This window comes from Drosophila mauritiana, unplaced genomic scaffold (genome assembly GCF_004382145.1).
Source record: "Drosophila mauritiana strain mau12 unplaced genomic scaffold, ASM438214v1 U_210, whole genome shotgun sequence".
NCBI lineage: Eukaryota > Metazoa > Arthropoda > Insecta > Diptera > Drosophilidae > Drosophila > Drosophila mauritiana.
In genome coordinates this window covers 11,712-22,669 of record NW_022881346.1, presented here as the reverse complement: position 1 = coordinate 22,669, position 10,958 = coordinate 11,712, and the positions used below count along the sequence as shown (strand labels likewise).

At 46.0% G+C, this 10,958-nt stretch overlaps 1 non-coding gene and 1 pseudogene across 1 annotated transcript; both read left to right on the top strand.

Annotated features, from left to right (window-relative positions):
* The first annotated feature begins 394 nt into the window (after positions 1-394).
* On the top strand, positions 395-572 carry LOC117149429. Its single transcript, XR_004460292.1, has one exon. It is a non-coding gene; the product is annotated as a 5.8S ribosomal RNA (ribosomal RNA).
* Positions 573-961: 389 nt separating this feature from the next.
* On the top strand, positions 962-10,319 carry LOC117149431 (annotated as a pseudogene).
* The last annotated feature ends 639 nt before the right edge of the window (positions 10,320-10,958 follow it).

Here is a 10,958-nt window from a genome sequence, read left to right as displayed (position 1 = left end):
GTCGAATTAAAATTAAAATAATTTTGAATGTGGTATTCAAAATAAGTGTGTGTGTATATGGACCATAATATACACGCGTTGCGAATATGTATTGTTCATCTATGTTATGAGCATACGTTGGCTAATGCAACAACCTAAAATATACAATGTTTGTACCTGTCATCCATCAGGTTAATGTTTTATATAAATTTTGCAGTATGTGTCACCCAAAATAGCAAACCATAACCAGATTTTTATGATACATAATGCTTATATGAAACTAAGACATATCGCAACATTTATTTTTAGGTATAAAAATAAATTTATTGAAGGAATTGATATATGCCAGTAAAATGGTGTATTTTTAATTTCTTTCAATAAAAACAATATTGATATTATATAAAATGAATTATAAAACTCTAAGCGGTGGATCACTCGGCTCATGGGTCGATGAAGAACGCAGCAAACTGTGCGTCATCGTGTGAACTGCAGGACACATGAACATCGACATTTTGAACGCATATCGCAGTCCATGCTGTTATGTACTTTAATTATTTTATAGTGCTGCTTGGACTACATATGGTTGAGGGTTGTAAGACTATGCTAATTAAGTTGTTTATAAATTTTTTATAAGCATATGGTATATTATTGGATTAAATAATGATTTTATTCATAATATTAAAAAGAAATGAAAACATTATCTCACATTTGAATGTGAAAAACGAAGAGAAATATTTTCTTTTTCAATCAAATAATACTGAGAAATGTCTAGCATAAAAAATTGAAATATTTTTCATCTAGAATTGTCTCTTATTAATGATTCGGAAAAGAAAATCTTGGTTTGTTATTATTCTTCGTTGGTTCGTTAAATGGATAAAAAATAACTTTGCTTACAAGAACTATTGGAACTATTTATAACGAATTTAATTGATTGTTTTATCATTTATATATAAAGAATTTATGGCAAAAAATAGTTATATATACAACTCAACTCATATGGGACTACCCCCTGAATTTAAGCATATTAATTAGGGGAGGAAAAGAAACTAACAAGATTTCTTAGTAGCGGCGAGCGAAAAGAAAACAGTTCAGCACTAAGTCACTTTGTCTATATGGCAAATGTGAGATGCAGTGTATGGAGCGTCAATATTCTAGTATGAGAATTAATGATTTAAGTCCTTCTTAATGAGGCCATTTACCCATAGAGGGTGCCAGGCCCGTATAACGTTAATGATTACTAGATGATGTTCCAAAGAGTCGTGTTGCTTGATAGTGCAGCACTAAGTGGGTGGTAAACTCCATCTAAAACTAAATATAACCATGAGACCGATAGTAAACAAGTACGTGAGGGAAAGTTGAAAAGAACTCTGAATAGAGAGTTAAACAGTACGTGAAACTGCTTAGAGGTTAAGCCCGATGAACCTGAATATCCGTTATGGAAAATTCATCATTAAAATTGTAATATTTAAATAATATTATTAAGAATAATGTGCATTTTTTCCATATAAGGACATTGTAATCTATTAGCATATCCCAAATTTATCATAAAATATACTTATAGTTTATTCCAATTAAATTGCTTGCATTTTAACACAGAATAAATGTTATTAATTTGATAAAGTGCTGATAGATTTATATTATTACAGAGCGTTAATTTTTCGGAATTATATAATGGCATAATTATCATTGATTTTGTGTTTATTATATGCTCTTGTATGATTAACAATGCGAAAGATTCAGGATACCTTCGGGACCCGTCTTGAAACACGGACCAAGGAGTCTAACATATGTGCAAGTTATTGGGATGTAAACCTAATAGCGTAATTAACTTGACTAATAATGGGATTAGTTTTTTAGCTATTTATAGCTAATTAACACAATCCCGGGGCGTTCTATATAGTTATGTATAATGTATATTTATATTATTTATGCCTCTAACTGGAACGTACCTTGAGCATATATGCTGTGACCCGAAAGATGGTGAACTATACTTGATCAGGTTGAAGTCAGGGGAAACCCTGATGGAAGACCGAAACAGTTCTGACGTGCAAATCGATTGTCAGAATTGAGTATAGGGGCGAAAGACCAATCGAACCATCTAGTAGCTGGTTCCTTCCGAAGTTTCCCTCAGGATAGCTGGTGCATTTTAATATTATATAAAATAATCTTATCTGGTAAAGCGAATGATTAGAGGCCTTAGGGTCGAAACGATCTTAACCTATTCTCAAACTTTAAATGGGTAAGAACCTTAACTTTCTTGATATGAAGTTCAAGGTTATGATATAATGTGCCCAGTGGGCCACTTTTGGTAAGCAGAACTGGCGCTGTGGGATGAACCAAACGTAATGTTACGGTGCCCAAATTAACAACTCATGCAGATACCATGAAAGGCGTTGGTTGCTTAAAACAGCAGGACGGTGATCATGGAAGTCGAAATCCGCTAAGGAGTGTGTAACAACTCACCTGCCGAAGCAACTAGCCCTTAAAATGGATGGCGCTTAAGTTGTATACCTATACATTACCGCTAAAGTAGATGATTTATATTACTTGTGATATAAATTTTGAAACTTTAGTGAGTAGGAAGGTACAATGGTATGCGTAGAAGTGTTTGGCGTAAGCCTGCATGGAGCTGCCATTGGTACAGATCTTGGTGGTAGTAGCAAATAATCGAATGAGACCTTGGAGGACTGAAGTGGAGAAGGGTTTCGTGTGAACAGTGGTTGATCACGAGTTAGTCGGTCCTAAGTTCAAGGCGAAAGCCGAAAATTTTCAAGTAAAACAAAAATGCCTAACTATATAAACAAAGCGAATATAATACACTTGAATAATTTTGAACGAAAGGGAATACGGTTCCAATTCCGTAACCTGTTGAGTATCCGTTTGTTATTAAATATGGGCCTCGTGCTCATCCTGGCAACAGGAACGACCATAAAGAAGCCGTCGAGAGATATCGGAAGAGTTTTCTTTTCTGTTTTATAGCCGTACTACCATGGAAGTCTTTCGCAGAGAGATATGGTAGATGGGCTAGAAGAGCATGACATATACTGTTGTGTCGATATTTTCTCCTCGGACCTTGAAAATTTATGGTGGGGACACGCAAACTTCTCAACAGGCCGTACCAATATCCGCAGCTGGTCTCCAAGGTGAAGAGTCTCTAGTCGATAGAATAATGTAGGTAAGGGAAGTCGGCAATTAGATCCGTAACTTCGGGATAAGGATTGGCTCTGAAGATTGAGATAGTCGGGCTTGATTGGGAAACAATAACATGGTTTATGTGCTCGTTCTGGGTAAATAGAGTTTCTAGCATTTATGTTAGTTACTTGTTCCCCGGATAGTTTAGTTACGTAGCCAATTGTGGAACTTTCTTGCTAAAATTTTTAAGAATACTATTTGGGTTAAACCAATTAGTTCTTATCAATTATAACGATTATCAATTAACAATCAATTCAGAACTGGCACGGACTGGGGAATCCGACTGTCTAATTAAAACAAAGCATTGTGATGGCCCTAGCGGGTGTTGACACAATGTGATTTCTGCCCAGTGCTCTGAATGTCAAAGTGAAGAAATTCAAGTAAGCGCGGGTCAACGGCGGGAGTAACTATGACTCTCTTAGTAGCCAAATCTCGTCATCTAATTAGTGACGCGCATGAATGGATTAACGACGGACGTGTTTTCGTTGCGCTCGTGTACAGATTGCGAATAACTAAGTTTTCCTTGTTTGGAAAGTAATTAAATCGGTGATTTAGTGCTCCGCGGAAGTCGAGTGAAAATTGTCGAGTGTTAAAAACAAGCGGTTTGGAAATTATTAACAATAAACTATTGGAAATTTTCCACTCCGCACGTGCTGCGAGGCGAGCTTACGAGTAAGTTTTTTCGAGTAAGCTTTTTGAGCAGCTGTCAAAAGCTTATTGGTGGCAGTCACTGCTAGGGTTTGTGTATAGGGACAGTTTAGTGCTACCAGACGCTACCGATAGGTGGAGCTCTAGAGCATCTACCTTTTGTCACTGAGCAAACGAGCATACGGTTGCTGGCGTCGACGGTAGGAGGAGCCACCATCGGAGTTATGCCGACGAGAGCGACAGCAGCGCGAGTGCCTTGAGCGGATGTAGTGCCTCGAGGAAATCCAGACGAGGCAGGCGCAGAAGCCATCTGGCCTCTAAGAGCTCGGCGCCGACGCAGGCGAAATTGGTTGCCCTGGCGTCGAATGGAGTGCCAGAACCCGTTGGTGTACTTGAGGAGGCGTTTTCGTCGCTGGAGGACGCCCGGGCGGCTACGGCAAACGCTGCCATCGATGCTGCCCCCCCCCCACGCTGCTGCCACGCTGTTGATCCTACTGCTGCCCCTGCTGCCGACCACACTGCTGCCTCCGCCGTTTCCACTGCTGCTAAAATTGTTGCCACCATGCACCGCCGCTACCGCTGCCGCCGTGCTGGGCAAGCAGCCATGATGGCAGAGCTGTCGGCCACCCAGCGCATGGTGAGAAAGCAGCTTCCGCAGCCTAGGAGAAGTGGACACGGAAGAGCTCTCGTATGCTATCAGCCGCTACGATGAGCTGGTGCTGGCGTTAATGCTCCGGTGTGGAGAACTGGAGACGCGGCTCGCTATGCCGCCACCGCCGCCGCCGTCGTCGATCCGTTAAAGAATACGGCCGCCAATGCTCCCCAGATGCACAGGTTGCACCCATCGCTGCCCGCGGACCACCAAGGTTCGCGAGACGTGGTCAGCGGTGGTGAAGTGCGACGACCCTGCGCTATCGGGGAAAGCTATAGCGGAAAAGGTGCGAACGATGGTTGCACCTCCCTCGGAGTCAGAGTACATGAGGTACGTGAGCTCCGTCGAGGTGGTGGTGCGATCATTCGTACTCCTTCAGTTGGAGAGCTGCAGAAGGTGGTAGCATCAAAGAGGTTCGCTGAAGTTGGGCTAAATGTGGCACGGAATGCGCCGAGAAGCCGAAGGTCGTCGTCTATGACGTCGACACAGCTATCGGCCCTGAGGAATTCATGCAGGAGCTGCATGGAAATAACTTCGACAGCGAAATGACTATGTCCCAATTTAAGAAGTCCGTGCACCTGGTGACCAAGGCGTGGTCGGTAACCGACGGCGCCACAGTAAATGTAACGCTAGAGGTAGACGACCGGCGCGATGGCGAAGCTTGATGTAGGTCGTGTCTACATCAAGTGGTTCTCATTCCGATGCCGAGCACAGGTCCGCACATACGCCTGCCACAGATGCGTGGGTTTCGACACAAGGTCAGCGAATGCCGCAGAAGGACAATGTCTGCCGCAGTGCGGGCAACAAGGCCACACCGCGGCAAAGTGCCAAAACCCGGTGGACTGCCGGAACTGCCGTCACAGAGGGCAACCCTCGGGGCATTACATGCCTCTCGAACGTGTGCCGATATACGGGGCGTTGCTGGCAGGGTGCAAGCTAGACATTATGTTTAGCTTCATCCAAGCGAACTGTGGCCGAGGCAGAGCTGCGACCATCGAGTCGGAGTCCGACTCAGGAGATCGAGTCTATGTTCGCGCTGGTGCAGGAGCCGTACTCGGCGGGGACGGAATGGATGTGCTGCCTGAAGGAATGAGAATTTTCACCGATCGGCGAGGGAAGGCAGCCATCCTAGTAGATCAACAGGAAGCCATCTGTATGCCAGTGGAGACCTCACACGGATTATGGCGTATGTCTGGTCGTTAAAGGGAGCTTTGGTCAATCTTCCTTTGCGCGCATACTGCCAGTTCGATGCACCTCTGGAACGTACCTCCGGTACATGGATGCGGTCCTGCTGCAGGCCAGCAGAACCCCCGCAATCCTGGGCCTCGACGCGAATGCAGTGTCCCATGTGGCTTAGCAAACTCTCTCGTCATGCCGAGGGGCAAGCTAACTACAGACGGGGTGAGCTGCTGTCAGAGTGGATGCTGGAGGCAAGAGTCGCCGCCCTAAACCAGTCACAGAGGTGTACACGTTCGATAATCACAGAGCTACTAGCGATATCGACGTGACAATCGTCAATGAGGCAGCATCTATGTGGGCCACATATGAGTGGAGAGTGGACGAGTGGGAATTGAGTGACCACAACATCATTACTGTTGTGGCCGAACCAACTACCGCGCGCGCAGTGAGAGCATAGCTCTGTGCCGTCCTGGAACTTCTCCAATGCACGTTGGCGATTGTTCAAGGAGGAAATGGTGAGTAGAGCAGCCGAACTTCCGGAAAACTTCTCAGAGTCGCCGTTGGACAGCAAGTTTCGACCCTGCGCAGTATAGTACATAATGTATGTGATATTGCGCTGGGAAGAAGTCAATTCGATCGCCCAACAGGAGAGCACGTTGGTGGACTGCCGACCTCTGCGCTGCAAGGCGCGAAGTCCGGAGACTTCGTCGCCTACTCCAAGATGGAAGGCGTCGTGATGACGGTGCCGCTATAGAGCGTGTAGTGGTCGAGCTGAGGCGGGCCTCAGCAAACTACAAGAAGCTCATTGGGAGGGCGAAATGGATGACTGGAAACGCTTCGTGGGAGATCATGCCGACGACCCATGGGGGCGCGTCTACAAGATTTGCCGAGGCCGCAGAAAGTGCACGGAGATTGGGGTGCCTCCGCGTGAATGGCGAGCTCATCACTGATTGGGGTGATGTGCACGAGTGCTCCTCCGCATTTCTTCCCAGTTGCGGAGTCCGAAGCACCGACTGCCATCGCGGAGGAAGTCCCACCGGCCCTCGAAGAATTCGAGGTTGATGCATGTGTTGCCCGGTTGAAGAGCAGGCGCTCTCCCGGCTTGGACGGCATCAATGGCACTATCTGCAAGGCAGTCTGGCGCGCCATACCCCGAGCACCTAGCATCGTTGTTTTCCCGATGCATCCGATTAGGATACTTTCCCCTGAGTGGAAGTGCCACGAGTTGTCTCGCTGCTCAAAGGGCCAGATAAGGACAAGTGTGAGCCTCCTCATATAGAGGAATATGCTTGCTGCCAGTCTTGGTAAGGTGCTCGAGGCCATCATGGTGAATCGTGTGAGAGAAGTTCTTCCGGAAGGCTGCAGATGGCAGTTTGGATTTGCCAAGGACGATGTGGGAGGATGCTTGGAGACACGTGAAGAGCAGTGTTTGTGCCAGCCGGGCAATACCGTGCTCGGCACATTCGTGGACTTCAAAGGAGCATTCGACAACGTCGAATGGAGTGCTGCACTCCCGCGACTAGCAGACTTGGGATGCCGGGAGATGGGCTTGTGGCAGAGCTTTTTCTCCGGCCGAAGAGCAGTGATCCGAAGCAGTTCCGGTACTGTGGAAGTACCGGTAACTAGAGGCTGCCCGCAGGGTCAATCAGTGGCCATTTATCTGGACATTCTGATGGATGTACTGCTTCAGGTCTCCAGCCGTATTGCCAGCTGAGTGCATACGCTGATGACTTGCTGCTTCTCGTCGAGGGAAATTCCGAGCTATGCTAGAGGAAAAAGGAGCACAGCTGATGTCCATCGTAGAAGCGTGGGAGCGGAAGTTGGCGTTGCCGTCTCGACCAGCAAGACGGTTAATAATGCTGCTAAAAGGTGCCTTGAGACGTGCGCCTAACGGTGAGGTTTGCTGGAGCGAACCTTCCGTATGTGCGTAGCTGTCGGTACCGTTGGCATCACGGTCATGTGAAGGAATGAAATTCCTCACGACATAGCTTCGCTTCGCCAGCGGATGACCGGAGTCGTTGGAGCATTGGCGCGTGTGCTTCGAGCCGACTGGGGCTTCAGTCCTCGAGCCAGGCGACCATATATGACGGACTCATGGCACCTTGTGTGTGTTTGGTGCCCCGGTATGGTATGACACCGCCGAGCAAGTAGCCGCCCGGAGACGACTAGCCTCTGCCAGAGGCTAATCCTGCTTGGATGCCTTTCGGTATGCCGAAACAGTGTCCACAGTGGCACTGCATGGTACTTGGTGGAGCTCCGCCGCTTGACTTGGCTGCTAAGTTTTTAGCGGTCAAATACAAGCTGAAGCGTGGATACCCGCTGGAGGAGAACGACTGGCTATATGACGAGGACACTACGTGTCTAAGCTGGAAGCAGAGGAAGACCTCGCCTAGAAGAGTGCTTTACTGCAGAGTTGGCCAGAACAGATGGATTGATAGAGCAAGCGAACCCCAGGACCGGGAGTTGACGCATAAAATTCAATCCCCATTACTGTCACTCTCGCCTATCGGGATCCAAGATTTGGATTCTCGATGAGGACGTCTTACCTGCTGACAAGGTCACGGGTCGTTTTAACGCATTTTTGCAAGGGAGAGCCTCAGCGGATACCACTGCTTGCGCTTGTGGAGATCCATATGAAGGACTGATGCACATATTGTGCGCTGTGCCCCCTATATGCAGATTTGCGGAACCTCGATGGACTTGGAGTGCAGCGCCTTGGCGAAAACTGGACCTTCGATAGAATCCTGGAAGATCAACAGAGGACTCAACGGGCTGGCAGTGTTTGCGGACGAAGGTGTTCCGTAGGAGGAGGGGGTGTTTAGCCCCAACAAACTTCGCCGTGTGGTTTAGCGGGCGAGAATACTTCCCAGTCCGCTATATTGCTTGTCGTAAGAGGCGACTAATATAGCCATAGGTCCCTCTAACCCTGCTTGTCGGAGCAAAAGGAGGAGGCCCACCGAGCCTCTCTTTCGGTACCACGGGTTGTGCAGCTATCCAAGACTGCACATTGAGGTAGGCCCCCTGGTGGGAGTATCGTGGTGGCTGTGGTTGGTACCCACTATCGCGGGTTAGAGCCTTTCGTGTTCGACGTTTGAGTCACGGTGCTAGTTGCGCAAAATCGGGTGTGCTGTGTACCCAGAGATCAGTAGAGATTTTAGGTTAGATCTCGCTCCTCAGCAAGGGGGAGTGCTTGCCCGGCAAGCAAGTACTCGAATTGCTAACCGGGGTGGTCGCTATGTACATAGCTATAGCTTCTAGTCCGGGACGCTTGTCTGGCGTATCCAGACACATACACCATGTTGATACATGCACCACTTGTGGGTGTCAGGGTGTCGTGGTTGTAATCCCTTCAGTGTGGAACACGCCACGTAAAACAAGTTCGGAGAGATCTGAAAAGTCGTCGTTGTCCCTATCTACTATCTAGCGAAACCACAGCCAAGGGAACGGGCTTGGAATAATTAGCGGGGAAAGAAGACCCTTTTGAGCTTGACTCTAATCTGGCAGTGTAAGGAGACATAAGAGGTGTAGAATAAGTGGGAGATATTAGACCTCGGTTTGGTATCGTCAATGAAATACCACTACTCTTATTGTTTCTTACTTACTTGATTAAATGGAACGTGTATCATCCTAGCCATTATACGGATATATTTATATAATCTTATGAGTATTGGGGTTTGATGGCAAGCTTCTTGATCAAAGTATCACGAGTTTGTTATATAATCGCAAACAAATTCTTTAATAAAACGAGCTTTATGTATTTTTGATTGAAAATTTGGTAATAAACTCCAAAATTACTCAGGTATGATCCAATTCAAGGACATTGCCAGGTAGGAGAGTTTGACTGGGGCGGTACATCTCTCAAAAAATAACGGAGGTGTCCCAAGGCCAGCTCAGTGCGGAGGACAGAAACCACACATAGAGCAAAAGGGCAAATGCTGAACTTGATCTCGGTGTCAGTACACACAGGGACCAGCAAAAGCTCGGCCTAATCGATCCTTTTGGTTTAAAGAGTTTTTAACAAGAGGTGTCAGAAAAGTTACCATAGGGATAACTGGCTTGTGGCGGCCAAGCGTTCATAGCGACGTCGCTTTTTTGATCCTTCGATGTCGGCTCTCCTATCATTGTGAAGCAAAATTCACCAAGCGTTGGATTGTTCACCCATGCAAGGGAACGTGAGCTGGGTTTAGACCGTCCGTGAGACAGGTTAGTTTTACCCTACTAATGACAAAACGTTGTTGCGACAGCATTCCTGCGTAGTACGAGAGGAACCGCAGGTACGGACCAATGGCACAATACTTGTTCGAGCGAACAGTGGTATGACGCTACGTCCGTTGGATTATGCCTGAACGCCTCTAAGGTCGTATCCGTGCTGGACTGCAATGATAAATAAGGGGCAATTTGCATTGTATGGCTTCTAAACCATTTAAAGTTTATAATTTATTTTATAAACGACAATGGATGTGATGCCAATGTAATTTGTAACATAGTAAATTAGGAGGATCTTCGATCACCTGATGCCGCGCTAGTTACATATAAAAGCATTATTTAATACAATGACAAAGCCTAGAATCAATTGTAAACGACTTTTGTAACAGGCAAGGTGTTGTAAGTGGTTGAGCAGCTGCCATACTGCGATCCACTGAAGCTTATCCTTTGCTTGATGATTCGATAAATAAATGATTTTTCCTGTTCGTCATCAATTTAGTGACGCATATATTGTTGATATTTAAAGGTTGGTCATCAATTTAGTGACGCATATGATATTGAAGACGTGGGTGACGCCCAAGTTGGTCGTCCGGTCATTTAGTGACGCATATGATATTGCCATCAAGTTGGGACGCATATGGGACCAAGTTGGGTGACCCCTATCCCTGTCGTCATCAATTTAGTGACGCATATGATATTGGGAAAAGTTGGGTCTGGGGTTGGTTAGTCTTGGACCAAGTTGTCGTCATCAATTTAGTGACGCATATGATATTGTCCCTATCACCAAGTTTTGGATATAAGACTTTAGAATTGTATCAGTTGCAAAGAACCTCGTCATCAATTAGTACGCAATGATATTGTCCTATCATATAATTAATATAAGACTTTAATGATTGTGTCAAGTTGCCAAACACCTCGTCATCAATTTAGTTTTTTTTTTTTTTTTTTTTTTTTTGTGTATCTGTTTTATTTATTTAAAATCTGTCCTAATGGACAATAATTAAATTTTATGTGGGGGAACATTGACATACGGGGAGTACTTAGAATGTACTTGGGTAGGGGTTACAAATTTACATTAATGTTGCGTGAGGTCAAGCGGGTG